Raw genomic sequence first — 22,488 nt, forward strand, 5'->3', positions numbered from 1 at the left:
TCACAAGCTGGAATCAAGATTGCCGGGAAAATATCGACAACCTCAGATATGCGGATTGTTGTTGTTCAGTCCCTAAGTCGTCTCCAACTCTTTGGGACCCCACGGACTGCAGCACGCCAGGCCTCACTGTCCTTCACCATCTCCCGAACTTTACTCAAACTCCTATCCATCGAGTCGGTGACACCATCCAACCATCTCGTCCTCTGTCTCCCCCTTCTCCTCCTGTCCTCAGTCTTTCTCGGGATCAGGGTATTTTTCAATGAATCTGCTCTTTGATTCAAGTGGCCAAAGTATTGGAGCTTCAGCTTCAGCATCAGCCCTTCCAATGAACATTCAGAGTTGATTTCCTTTAGAATTGACTGATTTGATCTCCTCACAGTCCAAGGGACTCTCGAGTCTTCTCCAGCACCACAACTTGAAAGCATCAGTTCTTTGGTGCTCAGCCTTCTTTATGGTCCAACTCTCACATCCGTACATGACGACTGGAAAAACGACAGCTTTGACTGCACAGACCTTTGTTAGCAAAGTGATGTTTCTGCTTTTGAACACATGGTCTTTGTCACATTAGAGTGACAAACTCTAATGGCAGAAAATGAAGAGGAACTAAAAAGCCTTTTGATGAGAATGAAAGAGGAGAGTGAAAAAGCTGGCTTAAAACTCAACATTCAAAAACCTAAGATCATGGCATCTGGTCCCATTACTTCATGGCAAATAGATGGAGGAAAAGTGGAAGCAGTGACAGATTTTATTTTTCTTGGGCTCCAATATCACTGCAGATGGTGACTGCAGCCATGAAATTAAAATACACTTGCTCTTTGGAAGGAAAGCTATGAGAAACCTGGCCAGTGTATTAAAAAACAAAGACATCACTTGGCTGACAAAGGTTCATATAGTCAAAGCTATGGTTTTTCCAGTAGTCATGTACGGATGTGCGAGTTGGACCATAAAGAAGGCTGAGTGACAGTGAGTTGATATTTTTGAGCTATGATGCTGAAGAAGACTCTTGAGAGTCCCTTGGACTGCAAGGAGATCCAACCAGTCAATCCTAAAGAAAATCCTCCCTGAATATTTATTGAAAGAACTGATGCTGAAACTGAAGCTCCAATTCTTTGACCACCTGACGGGAAGAGCCAGCTCATTGGAAAAGACCCTGATGCTGGGAAAGATTGAAGGCAAAAGGAGAAGGGGCAGCAGCGGATGAGATGGTTGGACGGCACCACCGACTCAATGGACATGAGTTTGAGCAAATTCCAGGAGATGGTGAAGGACAGGGAAGCTTGGCGTGCTGGAGTCCCTGGGATCACAAAGAGTGGGACACAACTTAGTGACTGAACAGTAAGTCCTTTACTTATGAGTTGTCATTTGCCAGTTTTATTTGAGATGATAGAGTCTCTGTTGAGGACTTTAATAGATCTTTCTCTGTGCATGGTATTTGTTGCGAATATTTTCACTAAGTCATTTGCTTTTTAGTTTTATAATGTTTTAATACACATAACTATTACGTAGCTACATCAGTTCAGTTCAATCACTCAGTCGTGTCCAACTCTTTGAGATTCCACGGACTGCAGCACGCCAGGCCTCCCTGTCCATCGCCAACTCCCGGACTTTACTCAAATTCATGTCCATTGAGTCGATGATGCCATCCAACCATCTCATTCTCTGTCGTCCCCTTCTCCTCCTGCTTTCAATCTCTCCCAGCATCAGGGTCTTTTCAAATGAGTCAGTTCTTCACATCAGGTGGCCAAAGTATTGGAGTTTCAGCTTCAGCATCAGTCCTTCCAATGAATATTCAGGGCTGATTTCCTTTAGGATGGACTGGCTGAATCTCCTTGCAGTCCAAAGTAGCTACATAGAAAGTGCTTTATGTATTTAAAAGCTCTTACCATTTACTATTTTTATTGAAATACATTTTAAACTTTTTTGAATAATATTTCAACATTTATGTAGGTAATATTTATTTGCAAGCCTATTAAGGAATTATACACTGCTAAATAATTGTATTACATTAAATTATTCTTTCTTATGGTCAGCTTGACAGATTGTTGATGAAGCTTGCAGCTGAATTTTATTTGCTAGTATTTCATTTTTTACTTTATGTGAATTTTTATATTTATAGCAGACTTCCCCAAAGGAATCCCACGCCCAAGAGATACCTCTGGGTAGAAATGGCTCTTTGGTTGGACACATAAGATTGGGAAACACCGAGAGCCTATTATTGCCCTTGTTAAAAGTCACAATGCACATTTGCAAGTTAACTATTTTGAAAAGTTCTGCATTTAAAAATTATGTTGACCTTGGTGAACCAATGGTTTTTTCCCTATATGATATAGTGGCATCTTTCTATGTAATTCCTAAGTAATAAAGTTTGAAGAACATATGGTGAGTTATATTTGTCAAAATTACTTGACAAGTTTTCCAAATTTATAAGTTTCTAAAACTGAGTACATAATTTTGGAATTAATCATGCCTTAAATGTTCACAGTATCTCAACAGCAAAAGTGCCTAAGTCTGGAATCCCTTTTGGAGTCTTTTCTATTTTTAACATTTTTTTCAGGGATAACTATTTATGCATATTGCTTAGCTCTTTTAATGTCAATCTTAATAATTTATCTGTTTTCATTCAGATTTATTAACATACAACAGTGCAAGTAATTTCTTGTCAATTTTAAAAATTGTCTGCTTGTTGTTTTATCGCCTATATGACTTAAAATTTGTTTAGTTGCTATTTCACACTCCCTCCTCCTTTGCAGTTACTAGATCAGCTAGAGTCTGGTCTGTTCTGTTAAATTTTTCAAAGACTCAGCTTTTTGATTTACTTATCTCTTAGGTCTTAATCTGCTCATCAATTCTCATTTTTCTGTTTTTTTAATTTAATAATTTATGCTATTATCTTCACTGTTTTAATCTTCCTTGGAACTACTTAAAAAAAATCATTGACTTGAAAGTTTTTGCCTTTTTTTCTTTGTTTGATAATGAAAGCATTTAAAGATGTGACTTCATCTTTGAGGCCAGCGTTGTAGAAACCTATTCGTTGCTGTAATTTCGTTATTTTTCTGATATTCTAGAATTTAAGTAATATTTCTTTTTTCCTTTTTCCTCAAATGTTATGTTTACAGGAGTACTTTTTAACCACCAGTTGGTAGAGATTTTTAATTTAGACCTTTGTTAATAATTTCTAGTTTTAATCCTTCAAAATAAACTAATGTCATGATATTAATACAATTTCAACTTTTTGAATATATTGAAGTATTTGTTCATTTTTTATTCACCTAGGAAATGGCCCTTCGGGACCTTCCATTGATCATTTGAAGTGTTATTTTTAATTACCTAAGTAATCATGATTACATTGTCATTGTAGTAAAATGCAATAAAACACAATGTCATTATATTAATATATAGTTAATATATATGAATACATATAAATATAAAATACTTCTGACCTCCATCCTCAGTTCTAGTCTCCAAGAAAAAAAATCACTAGTACAATTGGTGTGCTTTATTTAGTATACATTTCTATGTGTTTGCACAGAAATATTGGGTTGGCCAAATAGTTTGTTCAGGTGTCCACACCATCATATGGAAAAACCTGAATGAACTTTTGGCCAACCCAATGTGCAATCTGTAGAGACAGGCACTTTTGATTTCTGCATGTTTTAGCAGTTGCTTGTATCGTCTCGTAGGCTGGCTTTTTCACTCACAATACACTTTGTGTATATGCCTCATGCCAGCTGATTTAAGTCCACTCTATTCATTCTAGCTTCTACCACAATATTAATAGACAATAATCTATTTAAACCTTCTCCTTATCAATGGGCCTTTAGGCTGTGCCCATTTTCCCTCTGCTATAAAAAAATTGCAGTGAACATCTTCATATGTGCCTCCACGTGCTCAGGCACTAGGCTTTCCCGGTAAACTTCTCTGAAGCAAGCCCGACACATGGAAAAGGGTGAAGATCATAGACACCAGCCCAGCTCCAGATAAAGACGCGGGACAGCACTCCTCCCAGGAAGCTCTCTGTGCCTCTTCCAGTCACCAGGCCCCCGCCAGGACTGACCGATTGCCAGCGTGACTTCTGACGGCAGGCGTTCGATTTCTTAGCCCGCTGCACACTTTACCTGCTGGGCTCATTCAGAACATACCGGTCCCAGTCTGACTCCTTTCATGCCCTGTTTTGCTTGAAAGATCCACACGTGTTTCTGTGTCTGTGGAATTTGTGGATCTCACTGATACACAGCCCAGCAATTGTGTATCAGAACTGTGGTGTTGGAGAAGACTCTTGAGAGTCCCTTGGACGGCAAGGAGATCCAACCAGTCCATCCTAAAGGAAATCAGTCCTGAGTATTCACTGGAAGGACTGATGCTGAAGCTGTAACTCCAATACTGTGGCCACTTGATGTGAAGAACTGATTCATTGGAAAAGACCCTAATGCTGGGAAGGATTGGGGGCAGGAGGAGAAGGGGACAACAGAGGATGAGATGGTTGGATGGCATCACCGACTCGATGGACATGAGCAAAGGAAACCACAAACAAAATGAAAAGACAACTTACAGAATGGGGGACATATTTGCAAATGAATAGACCAACAAGGGCTTAATCTCCAAAATATACAACCAGGTCATAGGGTTCAATGTGAAGAAACAAACAACCCAGTCAACAAATGAGCAGAAGACCTAAGCGGACATTTCTCCAAAGAAAACATGTAGTCTAGAGGTGCATGAAAATCCCTTCAACAGCACAGATTATTAGAGAACCGCAGGTCAAACGTCCAGTGAAGTATCACCTCATATTGGTCAGAATGGCCATCATCTGCAAGTCTTTAGATAGCAATTGCTGGAGAAGGTATAGAGAAAAGAGAACCCCCCTGCCCTGTTGGTAGGAATGTAAATCGATACAACCATTATGGAGAACACTATGGCAATACCTTAAAAAACTAAAAAAATAGAACTACTGTATGATCCATTGATCCCACTCCTGGACATACATTAAAAAAAAAAAACATGAAAACTCTAATTCATAAAGACACATACACCCCAAAGTTCACCGAAGCTCTATTATAATAGCGAAGACATGAGAGCAACCTAAATGCCCATCAATAGATGAACGGATAAAGAAAATGAGGTATACATATGCATAATGGAATATTGCTATTTAGTCACTAAGTCGTGCCCTACTCCTTGTGACCCTTTGGACTGTAGCCCACCAGGCTTCTCTGTCCATGGGATTCTTTAGGCAAGAATACTGGAGTGGGTTGCCACTTCCTTCTGCAGGGGATCTTCCCAACCCAGGGATCAAACCTGTGTCTCCTGTTTGGCGGGCGAATTCTTCACTACTGAGCCACCTGGAAAGCCAGAGTGGAATAATGTCATTTGTAGCAACTTGGATAGATCTAAATATTATCATACTAAAATGAAGTTAGAGAAAGACAAATATTGTGTGATATTACTTACATGTGGAATCTAAAAAAGATACTAGTGAACATATTTATAAAGCAGAAATAGACTCACAGACATAGAAAATAAACTACCAAAGGGGGAAGTGGAGAGGGGTATAAATTAGGATTTGGGCTTAACAGATGCACACTACTACACATGCGCTTCCCAGGCGGCGCTAGCGGGAAAAAACCCACCTGCCACTGCAGAGACTGAAGAGACGTAGGCGTGATCCCCGGGTTGGGAAGATCCTCTGAGGGAGGGCGTGGCAATCCGCTCCAGTATCCTTGCCTGGAGAATTCCACAGACAGAGGATTCTGCTGGGCTACTTCCTATCCAAAGGGTTGCAAAGAGTCAGACACGACTGCAGAGACTTTGCACACATGCGCTGCTACAGATAAAATAGATGAACAACAAAGACCTACTGTAGAGCACAGAAAACTCTATTCAGGATCCTACAGTAACCTACAATGGAAAAGAATACATATGCATATTATGTATAAATATATAATGTTTGTGTAATAAATATTATAAGAATAATATAAGAAAAATAAATAAGGATATATGTAAATTATATGTATATATATAATCTGAATCACTTAGCTATGAGCCTGTTATTAACACAGCATTGTAAATAAATTGCATTTCAATGTAAAATTCTAGGGTGATAGCTACCTGGGTCTTTCATGTCCCTCAGTACTGGGTTCTGCTCCTTTTTTTTTGAATAAATATACTAGACAAAAACAGAGGTATATGCTGATAAAGAAGCATTTTATAGGTTCTGCTATTATCAGTGATAACAAATTGTTGCGCAAACATTTTGCATGTGCTGTTAACAGCAGTGATACATGCCATGAGCAGCTGGATAGGTAAGAAAAGCACAGAAGTACATATTGTGAAAATAATAATCATCTGTAAAGAGCAAAGTAGAAAGAAAACTGTCTATTACTGAGAAGCCAACAAAACGTAGTTTTAGGGTCAGTTTTGGTGTTCCATCTTATAATTATTTTGCCTTCTGGGAAACTCTTTCTAGGGGTGTCTCCACTTCTCCAGAGGTGAACAAATATTACGGGCAGTAGCACAAACACTTCCTGTTTCAGCCGGTAGACGAGCTAAGGCCGCCCTGTCATCTGACATGACCTGGGCTGAGGAACTGAGGGATATATGTTGTGCTGCAATACTGTTTGCAGTCTTTCTGATTATTGGACCCGTGGTGGCTGATGCAATAGGTTTCTGAGCATATCTTTGCTTACGTATATTCTTGCATTAGGAACTAAGGTTCCCAAAAGATTTTGCTCCCAGGTATCCTGCTATCTTGCCAACATGGATCTCTTAACTCTGTAATGAAGACAGAAAGAGGTTCATCTGTTTCCTGATGTGCAGACAATGGGGCAATGTTTGTCAGCTCTTGAGACATTTATGTGCCCATCCTTGGGAAGCTGGGTCGGTTCCAATACCACGTGTGAGGACAGAACCTGGGGAGCACAGGAGATCTCTCCCAGGGTTCTCCCACTGACAGCCTCATGAACAGAGAGTTCTGTCAACACAGTTTTATTAAACTATAGATCACTTCTCTTGTAGGCTTTCCAAAAGTCAACTAGACTCTTGATATAAGGGAGTTGTTGACACAATTTCCTTGCATTTTTCTCTTTAAGACATTTTCAGTTAAGCAAGGAACAGAGCAAGGGTGTCCCCGGGTAACTATGTCCAGTCTCTAAGGACAGAGGATGGTATCAGACAGGGATGGGCGTATTAGTATGTTGGAGGATCTGAACCTGGAAGATTAGGTCAGAGGGCAGTTGGTCTGGTGAGTGGTCAAGTTAGGAACATCTGAATGGTCAGTGATAGGTATTATGAGGGGCTTCTCCCAGGAGCTACGCTTTATGACAACTTCTGTTGCCGACTCTTTGCAACCCCATGACTACAGCCTTCCAGGCTCCTCTGTCCTTGGAATTTCCCAGGCAAGAATACTGGAGTGAGTTGCTATTTCCTTCTCCGGGGGACCTTCCCAACCCAGGGATCAAACCCACGTCTCCTGCACTGGCAGGTGGATTCTTTACCACTGAGCCACCAGGGAAGCCCCGTAACAACTTTACTAGAGAATTTTCTTTCCACCCTAAATATTGGGGGAAAAGCATAGTTAGCAGCAAAACAATAACTTTCAGTTATGATAGGAAGACAAGCATGTGACAAGGATGGGGCTCCCAGGCCGTCCAGACTCCTGGGTCACCCGTCGACCACTGTTGTTGCCTTCTCGTCCTGCTTGACAGCTGTTACGGTGAGTTTGAGGTTGGCAGTCTCTCCATAGACCAGTTCTATGCACAGGCCCTTTTTCAGTGGAAATTATTAATTCAAGAGTCAGTTCTCTTCAGCGTCACTGCGCAAGAGCTAGTTATAAGGGCCTGATAAGAGTCCTTCTAGGTCAGACTGAAAGTCTTTAAAATGGTGTCTTTTTCAGTATGCAGTCTCCTGAAGGCAGGTCACGGGGCAGCTCATCCTCCTCCAAAGATAGATTACTGTGATAGCTTCAGAAACAAGCCTAGATATCCTTTTAATAACTTAATTACACCTTACAATGATGTGACTTAGAAATAAAGAGACATCTTGTGTGTAGGTATTAAATACAAAACTTCAGAATATAGAAAACTGTAATATCCATGAAGATATATTATTGAAACTTAATTTTTGTCTCTGAATTATCTCCATTTTTACCAAATATAGTCAAATTTAAGCTAACTGGTTTGCAAAATAAGTCTGATTTTTTATAAATTCGGCATGATTATTTGCATCAGTGTAATTGATCATATTTGTTGTTGTTGTTGCTTAGTCGTTAAGTCGTGTCTGACTCTTTGCAACTCCATGGACTGTAGCCCCCCAGCCTCCTCTGTCCCTGGGATTTCCCAGGCAAGAACACTGGAGTGGGTTGCCATTTCCTTCTCCAGGGGATCTTCCTGATCCAGGGATTGAACCTGCATCTCCTGCTCGGCAGGCGGATTCTTTATAACTGAGCCACCTGGGGAGCCCTAATTGATCACACAGGTTCTTTTAAATTTGGTTTTACTGTAACTTTATACAAGGGATCTCAAAGTGAACTTTCGCAAGGCCTCTCAAGGTCAGGAAAGCTGTGTCATTAGATTCCTCCTGCAACACCTATAGATGTAGGTGGATTCCTCTCTTCTTGAGGAATATTTGAAAATATCTTGAGGTTCTTATATTCGCCAGGAAGCAGCCTTTCCTATTCACCTGGAAAGGCTGCTGGGAGCCCAAGAGGGCTCCAATTCTGGAGGGATCAGGGAGGGGGTAAGACAAGACGCACGCTTCGATTCTACTTTGCGAAGGTCTAATTCACCAAATTGCTGTAAGTCATAATTAGCTTAAGGGGGAAAGTTTCCCTTATCTGGAAAACAAAGATTAAAGAACAGTGACATTCAGACAAAAACCGTGAAAATCATAATCACATCTACCAGCTCATTCGATCCCATGTGATTATTTTCAGCTCCGCTTGAGTCCAGTGTCCCCATTACTGTTGTTGACTCTGCCTGATAACCGAGGAGCACAGTCACAGCGATGATTTTAAGAAGTTTGTGAGGTTTTTGTAAAGATTAGTATGATTTGCCCAATACAGTGGGTGCCTTGATCCCTGGAGACCGTGGAAATCATAACCCCAAATGGAAAATACAATTTCTAACAGCTTATTGGTCTCCGGGAGGGCATTAGCCTTGCAGCAAAGGCAGGCTTTAACCCCCAAATGAAAAGCAGTGTTTGCCAGGGAGCCCGGAGAGCCAAGCGGCCGTCCTGGGTTTCCCGTAGCCCCAGCTGCTCAATTCACAGCCGTCGTTTACCGTCTGACTTCTCTGATTCAGGAGCAGACTGTTATAAGAACCTCAGGATGGCAGAAGTCTGACAATGAGGGGCTGATGTTCTGTAGGAGCAGGATGGACTTTATCTACATGTGCCATCATCTCTACAGTCTGTCATCATTGCCTTGGCACGAAAGTCAGCGAGGGCATCTCCCAAATACTCGGGTTCAGGTCTCTAATGGGAGCCTCAATTTTGACGACAGATAACATTTTATGTCAGAATGTGGAAGATTTCCAGGAATTTCATATCATTTCTGGAACACTTATAATATACACTTATACCTACATAACAGAAAGGAAGCTTAATGTTACTTTTGCTTGACCTTGCTTCCCAGGTAACACAATGCACCAAGCCAGCATAACCAGTTTAGTGTCTCTGAGACGCTTCAGGACAGTACCATTCTCCTCTCCCTTAACAAGATGCATTTCCCTTCTTCAAACCTTATTTTGCTAAAAACATACATCTTATTATTTTCCTTGAATACTAAAATGCTTCTCCAATTATTTCATGAAGATTTAATTAAATGTGTTATAATTTTAACTCTTTAGAAACCTTAGTCTCTAGCAAAAGCCAAGTAACAAGCAAACTGATTGTCACACCAGCAGTTCCTGATCAGCAAACTTATGAACATACTTCATAAATTCTAGAAACAAACATTTTCTCACAGTATAATCTCTTTTCTCAGTGTGGTACAAGACATGTTCAATATCTTTAATAAGAAGACAAAGCAGATAAATTTAGACATGCTTAGCAGTTAATGTTTCAGCATTTTCATCTTAATTGGAAATAATCTGGACATTCAGTGAATTCCCATTACTTTATTTAATTTAGCAAAGCTGTAAAAGTTTTAAGTTAGCAAAAATCCAGAGAAGCTATTTTTAGGTAGACATACCATAGGACATAATTGTTTTTAAAGAGTTCACCTAAAAACTTTTATCCCATTTATCTCTGTCTCATTATTTGTGAAAATATCATGATATCAAGGGCTTGCCTGGTGGCTCACTGACTGCCTGCAGCTGTTTACGATAGCTAGGACATGGAAGCAACCTAGATGTCCATCGGCAGATGAAAGAATATGAAAGTTGTGGTACATATACACAATAGAATATTACTCAGCTATAAAAAAGAATGCATTTGAGTCAGTTCTAATAAGATGGATGAAACTGGAGCCTATTATACAGAGTGAAGTAAGTCAGAAAGAGAGACACCAATACAGAATATTAACACATATATGTGGAACTCAGAAAGACAGTAATGACAATCCTATATGCTGCTGCTAAGTCGCTTCAGTCGTGTCCAACTCTGTGCGACCCCATAGAAGGCAGCCCACCAGGCTCCCCCGTCCCTGGGATTCCCCAGGCAAGAACACTGGATGCAAGACGGCAAAGAGACACAGATGTAAAGAACAGACTTTTGGACTCTGTGGGAGAAGGCAAGGGTGGGATGATTTGAGAGAATAGTGTTGAAACACGCATATTACCATATGTGAAACAGATGAGCAGCCAGTTTGATGCACGAAGCCGGGCCCTCAAAGCCGGTGCCCTGAGACGACCCAGAGGGATGGGGTGGGAGGGAGGAGGGAGGGGAGTTCAGGATGGGGACACATGTACACCCGTGGCCGATTCACGTCGTGGCAAAACCACCACAATATTGTAAAGTTAATAGCCTCCAATTAAAATAAATGAATTAATTTTTTTAAAAAAGACTAAACTGCTGGAAATAGTGAAGGACAGGGAAGCCTGGCATGCTGCAGTCCATGAGATCTCAAAGAGTGACTGAACAAAAACAACAGCATCTTTAAAGACACGAAAACAAAGGCTAAGGTGAATTTCTGGAAGGATGCACGTGGGAAGGTAGCAATGTCCACCTCTGTGCACGCAGGGAGCGAGGATACCTTTCATCACTTTTTGCTCTTTCTGTTATTTGAATTGTTTATAACTAGGGTGACTTTTTACCTATGTAATTATTGATAAAATAATATAATAAAAACTGATTTTTAAAGTTAAAAAAAAAGAGATGATTTATTTAAGAAAAAGAATCTGCCTGTAATGCAGGAGACCCAGGTTCGATCCCTGGGTCAGGAGGACGCCCTGGAGGAGGGCACGGCAAACCAATCCAGTATGTTGCTGGGAGAATCCCATGGACAGGGAGCCTGGCGGGCCACAGTCCACGGAGTCACAAAGAGTCAGACATGACTGAAGCAACTAAGCACACACACACACATCACACCAAGTTAATTTTCTTGTTGACAAATATGATAACAGAGATAACACAAACGTATTGACTTTTAGGAAAACTAGGTACCAAATAAAAGTATTATACTTAATGCTGGTGAATCTAAAGAGATGTCGATCAAACCAACAACCTAAACTTGCTTTCATTTTTTAAAGACTAATCCTAGATCCCATGATACTTTAAATGACTTGATTTTTTGCTACGTTTAGAAATATTTGATTTGTAAGGACTTACTTTGAAATCAATTAAGTAGAGCTCTTTTACTAATTAATTTTGATAACACCATCCAGAGGTTGACATATATCACATTTATAACATACACACAGAGACATACATACATCCAGACAGACACAGACAAAGATCTCACAGCTTTTCTGCTTGAGTTTTTAAAGTTCCTTTTATTCTACAGACCCAAGGCTGTAGTCTCAGGCAGTGTGGGCTTTGCTTGCATTTCACGGACATAAGAGTTGTAACTGCAAGCTTTTTTCCCTGTGAGTACTTATGTTCTCTCAGGGGTCAGAATTTTGAAAAGCTGTTCATCAAGCCAGCTTTCTTTAATTGTGCATGCAAAATCAACTTTGGCATGCCAAAAAGTTCCATCATGCCCTTTTTAGGGTTAGGTAAATTCTTGGAGGTTTTGGCTCCGTACCAATTGTCGAAACTAACCAGAATTCTAGTGTGTGACTGCCTGTCTGGGAGCTGGTTGACTTAAGAAGCACAGTCCCCAGCTTTCTCCTAATTTTGTTTTATTGCAAAGTACAAATATTTGCAATTTTAAGCCACATTTTTGAATAAATAAGGTCAACCAACCCAGTTACTCCAAAATTCCTTCCAGGCCTTCCTGCCTAGAAGTCCCGCTGGGTCCTCTGCCTGGGGAACCCCCGCCCCCGCAGGTTCTCTTCACCTAGAAAATGTACCAGCGCCCCCGCAAGACTTCAGGTCGCAAGATGAAGCTCAGATACAAGTAGTGCCCCATCGCTTAATACAAGGAGACCCCGGTGTGAGGAGAAACTCACCAAGCCACCTGAAGCGAGCTGTGCAATGGCAGGGGTGCAAGGGGCCAATGCTTGGTACCAAGTGCTGGCCCAAGGCAGACTCCACGTGACCTCAGGGGGGTTTCTCCGATATCCTGCCGGCAGGACAAGCAACGTTGATGGAAGTAATCAATAATCTATAATAGGGATAGAAGAGTTTTATTTGAGGCAAACTGAGGACTATAGCCCTGAAGCCAGCTCCCCAGATTACCCTGAGAAGTATGGTTTTCAGCACGGTTTCATGTGTGGTCAGAACAAAGAATTTCACACAAGTCGGAGATACATTCCTTCAAGGTTTCAGATAAACCAGACCAGCACGTACACAGCGGGTCAGTGTGGCCTTGGCACCTCGGAAGGGAGTCTTATCATTGCAAGGGGACCAGCACTGGTGTTTCAGAAAAGGAGGCATTTAATCTTTGTCCTTAACAAGGACATTCTTTACTCCTGGTCAATATGCCCTTTTCTTTAATAATTAAAACAGATGTACAATGTATATTTGATAGGCCAAGAAGCAGACTGTTCTAGTCAGCATAAAATTCAAGTTAACTCATGTGTAAGCCAGAATGACTTCCGATACCTCAATATGTGAAAATTTCTTTAATCAAAGTCTTTTGTTCACTTTCACATTGGGCCATCTGTCTTTCTCTTAATGGTTTCCAGGAGCTTTAATAGAGTCAGGGTACAATCCTTTGTCACATATATGTTGCAATCAGCATCTCTCATTCTGTGATTTGCCTCTTAATTCCTTATGGTGTCTTTTGATGAGCAGCAATTTTTTGTTTTAATATGATTCAATTTCTCAATTTTTTAGTGGTTAGTGGTTTTGTATTTTCTATCCAAGAAATATTTGTTTACTTCAGGGTTACAATTCTGTGCTCCTATATTTTTCTCTAAAATTTTTTTCCCATTCACATTTAGATCTGCCATCCATCTGGAACTGATTTTTTTTTAATGGTGCAAAGCAGGGATCAAAATAGATTTTTAAAATATAAATAACTACTTGATCCAGCAGCGTTTATTGCAAAGGCTTCCGTTTCGCTCTTCAGTGAGATTTGCAGGCATTGTTAGGTGGAGGCCTCTTTCTGACTCTCTAGTTTGGTACAAGGGTAGATTAATCATTCCTCATGCTAAATGCATGCTATAGTATCTTCTTTAGCTTTACAATATTGTCATGATATTAGGTAGAGTAAATCCTTCAGTTTTGTTCTTTTTCAAGATTGTTATAACCTTTCAATTTATGGAAATAAAGAAAACCCTTGGACTTTAATCAGAATTTGTACTGACTCTACATTGCTGTGAGAATTGACATAAAAATCTCAATATCCAGTCTTCCAATCTCTGGACATAGTATTTTCCCATTTGTCTAGGTCTTCGCTCATTTCATTTAAAAGTATTTTATAGTTTTCAGTGTAGAAGTCTCAGACATCTCTTGTTACATAAGTAACAAGGGCCTTACACAGGTGTTAGATCTTTCTAGTGCTATGGTAACAAGTATGGGTTTTGAATTTTCACGTGGACTTCCTGGGTGGTCCAGTGGTTAAGAATCCACCTGCCAATGCAGGGGACATGGGTTTGATCCCCGGTCCAGGAAGATTTCACGTGTCGCGGGGCAGCTGAGCCTGTGCACCACAACTACTGAGGCCTGAGCACCCATACCCCGCAGCAGGAGAAGCCACCGCAGTGAGAAGCCCGCGCACAGCAAGGCAGACCCAGGGGCCAAAAATAAAAAAATAAATCCTCATTTCCCAAGATTGTTTGTTGATATATAAAAATAAAATTGGTGATCTTGCTAAATTCACTTAATTCTAAGAGTTTTCAATGCCTGGGTGGGGAAGATCTCCTGGAGAAGGGAAAGGCTGCCCCTTCCAGTATTCTGGCCTGGAGAATTCCATGGACTGTATGGCCCACGAGGTTGCAAAGAGTCAGACATGGCTGAGTGACTTTCACTTCATGGTTAGATTAATTTGACTTTTCTTTGTACTGGTCGTGGGATCTACAAATAATGACTGCTTGATTTCTTTCTTTCCTACCTTTTCATTTATTTTTCTTGCTTGAAGACGTTTGTTGCAAAGTGCAAGATGACGCTGGACGGAAATACTGACCCTGTTTCTGCTCCCGCTGCTACTCTCAGGATGTTCACTCCGCCAGTTTCAGGATCAATCAAATCTGTTCCAAATTACTAGGAGTTTTTTCATGCGTATTGTTGGATTTTATTAAATCCTGTATATATTAAGAGGATCCCATGATGTCTCTCCTTAATATGTGAGAATTTTAAATATATTAGTGGATTTTGCATCCTAGAATGAACCTCACATGACTCCAGTATGTGATCATTGCTATCTGTCGCTGGATCCAATTTGCCAATAGTTTCCCATGTATGTTCATGAAAGAAACTGGTAGTTATTTTTCTTTCTTCTAGTGTCCATGTGAGGTTTTGCTAGAAAGGCTACACTAGTCCCCCAAAATGAGTTTGGACACCTTTTCCCTTTTCTACTCCCTAGATTGGTTTGTGTAAGATCATTGTTGTTTCTCCCTTAAATTTCTAAGCACCAATGTAACCATTTGAGATGTGGGTTGTCTTGGTGAGAAAAAGTTTTAATAATGGATACAATTTGTCTAACAAATATCAGCCTACTCAGATTAAATATCACCTGCAATTTTGATAAATTGTGTTTGGGAAGGCGGATTTGCCCACTGAATCTAAATTGTGAAATCAGTTATTTATAATATCTTCTTGTTTAGTTAGTGTCTTTTTATTACTAATATCACCTATCTTTTTTCTCTCCCTTTTCCCCACTCTTGATCATGTTTTTTGGAGGTATATTCATCTTATTTATCTTTTTAAAGAAGCAAATTTTGGCTTCATGGATTTTCTCTGGTATATGTAGATTCTCTGTTTCATTGATTTCTTATCATATCTGTATTTTTCTTTCCTTCTGCTTTCACTAGACTTGTTTTTTTTTTTCCCCCAACTTCTTGAGATGGAAGCTTAGATCATTGATTTTCAGCTTTCCTTCTTTTTAAATATATACATATTTGGCTATAAATTTCCCTCTGAACACTGCTTTAACTGTCTTCCTCTCCATTGATATGTTACATCTCCAATAGCAATCTGTTCACACTCCTCTCATTTCCTTTGTGAGTTTTTTTGAGACCTGTGATTTAGAAGTCAGACAGTTCAGTCACTCAGTCGTGTCCGACTCTTTGTGACCCTACAAACTGCAGCACGCCAGGCCTCCCTGTCCATCACCAATTTCCGGAGTCCACCCAAACTCATGTCCATTGAGTCGGTGGTGCCACCCAATCATCTCATCCTCTGTCGTCCCCTTCTTCTCCTGCCCTGAATCTTTCCCAGCATCAGGGTCTTTTCCAATGTGTCAGCTCTTTGCACGAGGTGGCCAAAGTATTGGAGTTTCAGCTTCAACATCAGTCCTTCCAATGAACACCCAGGACTGATCTTTAGGATGGACTGGTTTGATCTCCTTGCTGTCCAAGGGACTCTCAAGAGTCTTCTCCAACATCACAGTTCAAAAGCATCAATTCTTCAGCGCTCAGGTTTCTTTATGGTCCAACTCTTACATCTATACATGGCTACTGGAAAAACCATAGCCTTGACTAGACGGACCTTTGTGGACAAAGTAATGTCTCTGCTTTTTAATACGCTGTCTAGGTTGGTCATAACTTTCCTTCCAAGGAGTAAGCGTCTTTTAATTTCACGGTTGCAGTCTCCATCTGCAGTGATTTTGGAGCCCAAAAAAATAAAGTCAGCCACTGTTTCCACTGTTTGCCCATCTATCTGCCATGAAGTGATGGGACCAGATACCATGATCTTAGTTTTCTGAATGTTGAGCTTTAAGCCAACTTTTTCACTCTCCTCTTTCACTTTCATCAAGAGGCTCTTTAGTTCTTCTTCACTTTCTGCCATAAGGGTGGTGTCATCCGCATATCTGAGTTTATTGATATTTCTCCCAGCAATCTTGATTCCAGCTTGTGTTTCTTCCACCCCAGCATTTCTCATGATGTACTCTGCATATAAGTTAAATAAGCAGGGTGACGATATACAGCCTTGACGGACTCCTTTTCCTATTTGGAACCAGTCTGTTGTTCCATGTCCAGTTTTAACTGTTGCTTCCTGACCTGCATACAGGTTTCTCAAAAAGCAGGTCAGGTGGTCTGGTACTCCCATCTCTTTCAGAATTTTCCACAGTTTATTGTGATCCACACAGTCAAAGGCTTTGGCATAGTCAATAAAGCAGAAATAGATGTTTTTCTGGAACTCTCTTGCTTTTCCGATGATCCAACTGATGTTGGCAATTTGATCTCTGGTTCCTCTGCCTTTTCTAAAACCAGCTTGAACATCTGGAAGTTCACAGTTCACGTATTGCTGAAGCCTGGCTTGGAGAATTTTGAGCATTACTTTACTAGCATGTGAGATGAATGCAACTGTGCGGTAGTTTGAACATTCTTTGGCATTGCCTTTCTTTGGGATTGGAATGAAAACTGACCTTTTCCGGTCCTGTGGCCACTGCTGAGTTTTCCAAATTTGCTGACATATTGAGTGCAACACTTTCACAGCATCATCTTTGAGGATTTGAAATAGCTCAACTGGAATTCCATCACCTCCACTAGCTTTGTTCGTAGGGTTGCTTCCTAAGGCCCACTTGACTTCACATTCCAGGATGTTTGGCTCTAGGTGAGTGATCACACCATCGTGATTATCTGGGTCATGAAGGTCTTTTTTGTACAGTTCTTCTGTGTATTCTTGCCGCCTCTTCTTAATATCTTCTGCTTCTGTTAGGTCCATAACAGAACAGTTATTGAGCCCATCTTTGCATGAAATGTTGCCTTGGTAACCCTAATTTTCTGGCCTAAATCCAAGTGGTTGGGATTTTCCAGTTGTATTCATGTTTTCTTTTGCTTTTCTTTACCTGGTTATTTTTTCCCCTTTTTGTCTTGTTTTTTTTTTTTTTTTTTTAATGTTTTTATTTCCAGCCTATTTCCGTGGTGGCCCGAGAATCTGCTTCTGAGTGATTTCAGTCCTTTGAAACGTCCTGAGGTTTGTTCTGTGGGTTGGAATAGGGCGGTATTATGGGGCTTCCTGTGCACTAACCTCTGGACGTGGGCCTGGCGTAGGCGGGTGCAGCGGACCGCACCGCCTGTCCATTAGGTCAGGGCTGTCCAAGGTGCTGTTCGGCACTGCCAGCTCCTTTCTGATCTCCTGTGTCCCAGCCAATCTACCATCAAGAGAGATGGGTCAAACCCGCCTCTGATTCTGGGCTTCTCTCGTCCCGTCGTTTGCTCTTCGCAGCTCCTTGTGTTTCACGTTCCTGATGCTTCTCTAGGGCTGCACCACCTTCCAGAAGGACCGACATGTCAGCATGTGTGCCTCTCCCCAAGCGTCTTGCCTTCGAGTCGGCTTCGTCGGACGCTCGCAGGGCTCCGCAGGCTGCCTTCTGGTTGTGCTTGCAATTCATCCTTCCTTTCCTTTGCTCTTTCTTGCAGCTGTTTCGTGCTCTTCGATCGAAGGAGTGCCTCTCTGAAGGGGTGTATACTTGGGTTTTATTTTTTGCATGAAGTCTGACGTAGCTGACTTTTCGCTTGCTTGTTCAGCCCGTTGTGCACAGTGTGATTTGCTGAACTTGACGTTCATTGTCTGTCACCTAGCTTCCTGTTTGCTGTCTGATTTATGTTCCATTTTCCTCTCATCTCTTGCCTTATTTTCAATTAGTGGAATATTCGTCTCATCCTGTTTTCCCTCTCTAACTCACGAGTTATACATTGTTTTACTATTTTTAGCTGCTTATCCTAGCAATGTCAACATTCAGCCTTGACTAATTCATGATGGTTCAGGGTGAATTGAGGTTTTGCCAGTCTCCTGTCCTGCTCACCCTTTGGAAGACTTGAACCCCACCGCTCCCCCTGCCTTTTGCTTTATGGTTTTGTTGCATTTAATTCAACGTGTACATCACCTACCAGGGCTCACTGCCACAAATGCGTGCATAGAGTTACCCAAGTTTTACCCTATTTTCTGCTCTTTGTTCTTCCTGATATTTCCACAATTCTGCTGGGAGAGTTTCTTTTCATCTGAAGAATTCACCTGAGAATTCATTTTATGTTTTTTGGCTGCGCCAAGTGGTTTGCAGTATGTTAGTTGCCCTGATCAGGGGGGAAACCACGCCCCCTGCAGTGGAAGGGCCACTGGACCCCCAGGGAAATCCCTCATTTTGGAATTTCTTTAGTTCAGGCCTTGTGGTCTTGAGTTCTCTCAGTGTTCCTTTGGCTAAAATGTCTTCATTTTCTGAGTGTATTTTTGGCGATGTAGAATTCTAGTTTGCAGTTCTCTTTTTATTTCAGCTCTGCAAAGCTGTCACCCCACTGTCTTCTAACTTCTTTCATGATGAGAACTCTTTGCTTTTCTAGGCCCGATTTCCTCCTTTTCTCTCATTTTCCGCGGTTTTGCCTTGACGGATGAAGGCGTGGTTTCCTTGTGTTTATACTGTTTGGGACTTGTACAGCTTCTTTAAATCTGTGGGCTGGTGGTTGTCGGTGGTTTTAGAAAGTTCTCGATCATTATTTCTCCAAACGTAGCTTTGTCCCTTTCTCCCCCTCCTTGGGGGCTACAGTTTCACTGAATGTCTCAGGTCTCTTTACTTCCCCCCGCCCCCCACTCCTGTCTGCTTTAGTCTGGACATTTCTAGTCCACTTTCACTCAGCTCTTCAACCCAGAATTCTGCCGTAGCTAAGACGCTGTTAAATCCATCCATCGATTGCTTGATTTCAGATATTTTCCACTTTTAGAATTTCCACTGAGGTCTCTTACTAGATTCTATTTCTCTGATCAGTTGTCTCTTTTTCCTCATCTATTTTCCCCATCATTTCCACTATTTTCTTGAACATACATACCAGTTATTTTAAAATCCTCAACTGCTAACACCAGTAGCTCAGTCACCTCTGATTCTATTCTTACTGCATTTTTTCCTCCCTGGCTTTTTCGGTCGTGTTTTTGTTTTCCTTGGTTTACCTGGTTACTTCTGATCACTTGCTGGGCATTAAGCACCAACAAGCCAAAGGAAGGCACACCGAGTGTCTTCACAGAAAACACTCACCATGGCTCTGACCAGCAGGGAGGATGGAAGCTCGCCAGCAGAAACCGGGGCCCTGAACCGAGGCTCCCCTCTGCTCAGCCTGGACCAAGCCTCTAACCAGGCAGGGAATGACGAGGCCCCGGGAAAACACCCTGAGGCTCTCAGCTTGTCTCTGAGGGTCTCCCCCGCTGAGGTTTCAGCCCCTCTCGCCCTCGCCGCTGCCACGGCTCTCTGACACCTTTCCACAGTTTACTTGTGTATTTCATCCGGCTCTTCTGGCTGCTCTCGGCCTGGAATGTGAGTTGACTGCTCAGAAAGAGAACTGCACTGGAGATTTTTGCTGCGGCCGCACCACGCAGCTTGCGGGATTTTAGCTCCCTGCCCAGGGATCAAACCTGTGCCCCTGCAGTGGAAGCACAGCGTCCTAACCACCAGGGAGTTTCCTCTGCGATGGGCATTTTCAAGGGTGATCGCTAAGAAGTAGATTCGCTGAGTCACGCTTCAGGAGCGTTCAACATTGTAACATGATTCACCCAGTCATTCCCATATCAGTCATGAAGAGCTGGGCTCTGCTGCTGACAAACAGCCCATCACCAGTGGGCCTTGGCAGCCTTCCTGATATATCAAGAGTTTTTCTTTATCTGCATATCAGATGTTGAACACCTTTATAGAGGCTCCAGCTCATTACAGCTTTACTGGGTATGCTATCTCTCTGTAACATATATTGGTCTCCTTCTCTCTGAGCAATTTTCCCTTTGAATTATTTTTGATGATAATATTGTAACTCCTCTGTTCTTGTGCAAACACGTCCCTCGATGCTTTGTTTTTCAAACCATATATCACCGTGTATTTGGAGCCTCTGTGGACACTGCAGGATCAGACTGCTTTTGAATGTGACCTGAATCCCTGCACTGTCTCAGTGAAGCCGATGCTCTCAGTCACCCCACCCACACACCCTCCCACGCTGAGTCCTGCTCCCTTAGCACCCTCCTGCTGCCTGTGTTTTTAACACTTCCTTTGGGGGGCAGTGCTTCTCAGGCACCCCACTCCAGTACTCTTGCCTGGAAAATCCCATGGATAGAGGAGCCTGGTGGGCTGCAGTTCACGGGGTCTGGAAGAGTCGGACACAACTGAGTGACCTCACTTTCACTTTTCACTTTCATGCATTGGAGAAGGCAATGGCAGCCCACTCCAGTGTTCTTGCCTGGAGAATCCCAGGGATGGGGGAGCCTGGTGGGCTGCCGTCTATGGGGTCGCACAGAGTCAGACCCGACTGAAGCGACTCAGCGGCAGCAGCAGCTTCTCAGGTGGCTGAGATGGTAAAGAATCTGCCTGTGATGCAGGAGACCTGGGTTTGGCCCGTGCGTCTGGAAGATCCCCTGGAGAAGGGAATGGCACCCCACTCCAGTGTTCTTGCCTGGAGAATCCCATGGACAGAGGAGCCTGGTGGGCTACAGTCCATAGGGTCGCACAGTGTCAGACACAACTGACAATTCACTTTTCACTGGTTTTTACCCTCAAGTGACAGAGCAGCTGAGCCTTTGCATCTGTGACCCCAGGTCCTCCTCCCGCGCTCAGCCGACCCCTCCCAGCCCCCTTCCTCCCGCGTGGGCCCCCACCCCTGACACTAGAGTGCTCATCCCTGCCTCCCTCACCTCGAGCCGCCCACCCTGGTCCTGCCCGCTCGTGTGGGGCCTCTGTGGAGTCTGGGTGCAGCCCACCCCGTCCCAGCATCTCAGACGGCATGTCTGTGCTCCTCTCTCCCGACCCAGCTTCCGGCGGCTGCTCCTCCGTCCCCCCGGCTCACCGGTCAGCAGTGGCCCCTGCTGGGTCCCGGATCTTCCCTTCCTGTTCCACAGTGACCCCTGGAAGGAAACCGGGTCCCAGTCACTCTGTGCAGAGTCTCAGACTCACCAGGCACGACCCCCCCAGGGGGCCCACCCACCTCCATCCCTGTGACCCCACAGCTCGCCCATCCACTGACCCCAGCTGGACCTGCATCCTGCGACGGCCGGCAGGAGGACTGGCCTCTGGTCGTGTGGCCCTGGGCGGCACGTGGACTCTGGCCATGGTCGTGGGGATGAAGCCAGTCTTCCCCGCTTCAGGACCCCCAGCCCCTTTCTGTCATCAGCAGGGACAGAATCCATGCCCTCCTCACCTGCGCTCACCGAGACCGCCCGGAGGATGAGTGCCCAGTCAGGGCCTCTCGTCAGTTTTTATTGATACATCATCATTATTGATAAGCTAGTGGCTGGAAGAGATCAGCGCTGGGCGAGGCAAGGCTGGACCGGCTATTCTGAGCTCACGTATTTTGCTCCATCCTCTCCGGAGAACCACCCAGGCGGGGAGTTCCCGAGTCCCCACACCATTTTCTGTGTCCCTGAGTGACATGTGGGCTGACGGCGGAATCCTGGGCGGCCCGTCTCCCGTCAGCACGGGGCCACAGGGTGCTTCTCTGTGTGGCTGGGCTAATTACCACGGCAGCATTCTTCGCATCAGGAGCCTTTTCTCTGACAGTGGAGGGTGGGACGCCATGGCGACAGGTGCAGGGAGACCACGGCCGCCCAGGAGACCAGGGCCTCGAGGGCGACTCGGTTGCCTGGGAGACGGCTGAGGAGCCTGGCTGTGGGGCCGGGGGGCCAGGGCTGGACCACGGCAGCGGGGCTGGGGTCCCTGCAGGTGCCACTGGGCCTGTGTGTTCACACCTTGGCAACCCACCCACACCTGCCATGCCAGGGGTCTCGCCAGGACCCCAGAAATGAGTTCCTCTCCGCCAAAGCTGCGTCTGGGAGCTGGTGGGAGTCCGCTCAAGCTGCCCCAGCGTCCAGAACCAGGGGTGGTGG

The 22,488-nt window shown here is 43.4% G+C and overlaps 1 long non-coding RNA gene across 1 annotated transcript; it reads right to left on the reverse strand.

Annotated features, from left to right (window-relative positions):
• Nucleotides 1-10,719: 10,719 nt before the first annotated feature.
• On the reverse strand, nucleotides 10,720-22,160 carry LOC145529176 (uncharacterized). Its single transcript, XR_014070986.1, has 3 exons — nucleotides 21,804-22,160; nucleotides 21,453-21,510; nucleotides 10,720-12,697 (listed from the first exon to the last, which is right to left on the reverse strand). It is a non-coding gene; the product is annotated as an uncharacterized LOC145529176 (long non-coding RNA).
• Between the last annotated feature and the right edge of the window lie 328 nt (nucleotides 22,161-22,488).

Source organism: Giraffa tippelskirchi, chromosome 12 (assembly GCF_054371585.1).
Source record: "Giraffa tippelskirchi isolate mGirTip1 chromosome 12, T2T-mGirTip1v1.2.pri, whole genome shotgun sequence".
NCBI lineage: Eukaryota > Metazoa > Chordata > Mammalia > Artiodactyla > Giraffidae > Giraffa > Giraffa tippelskirchi.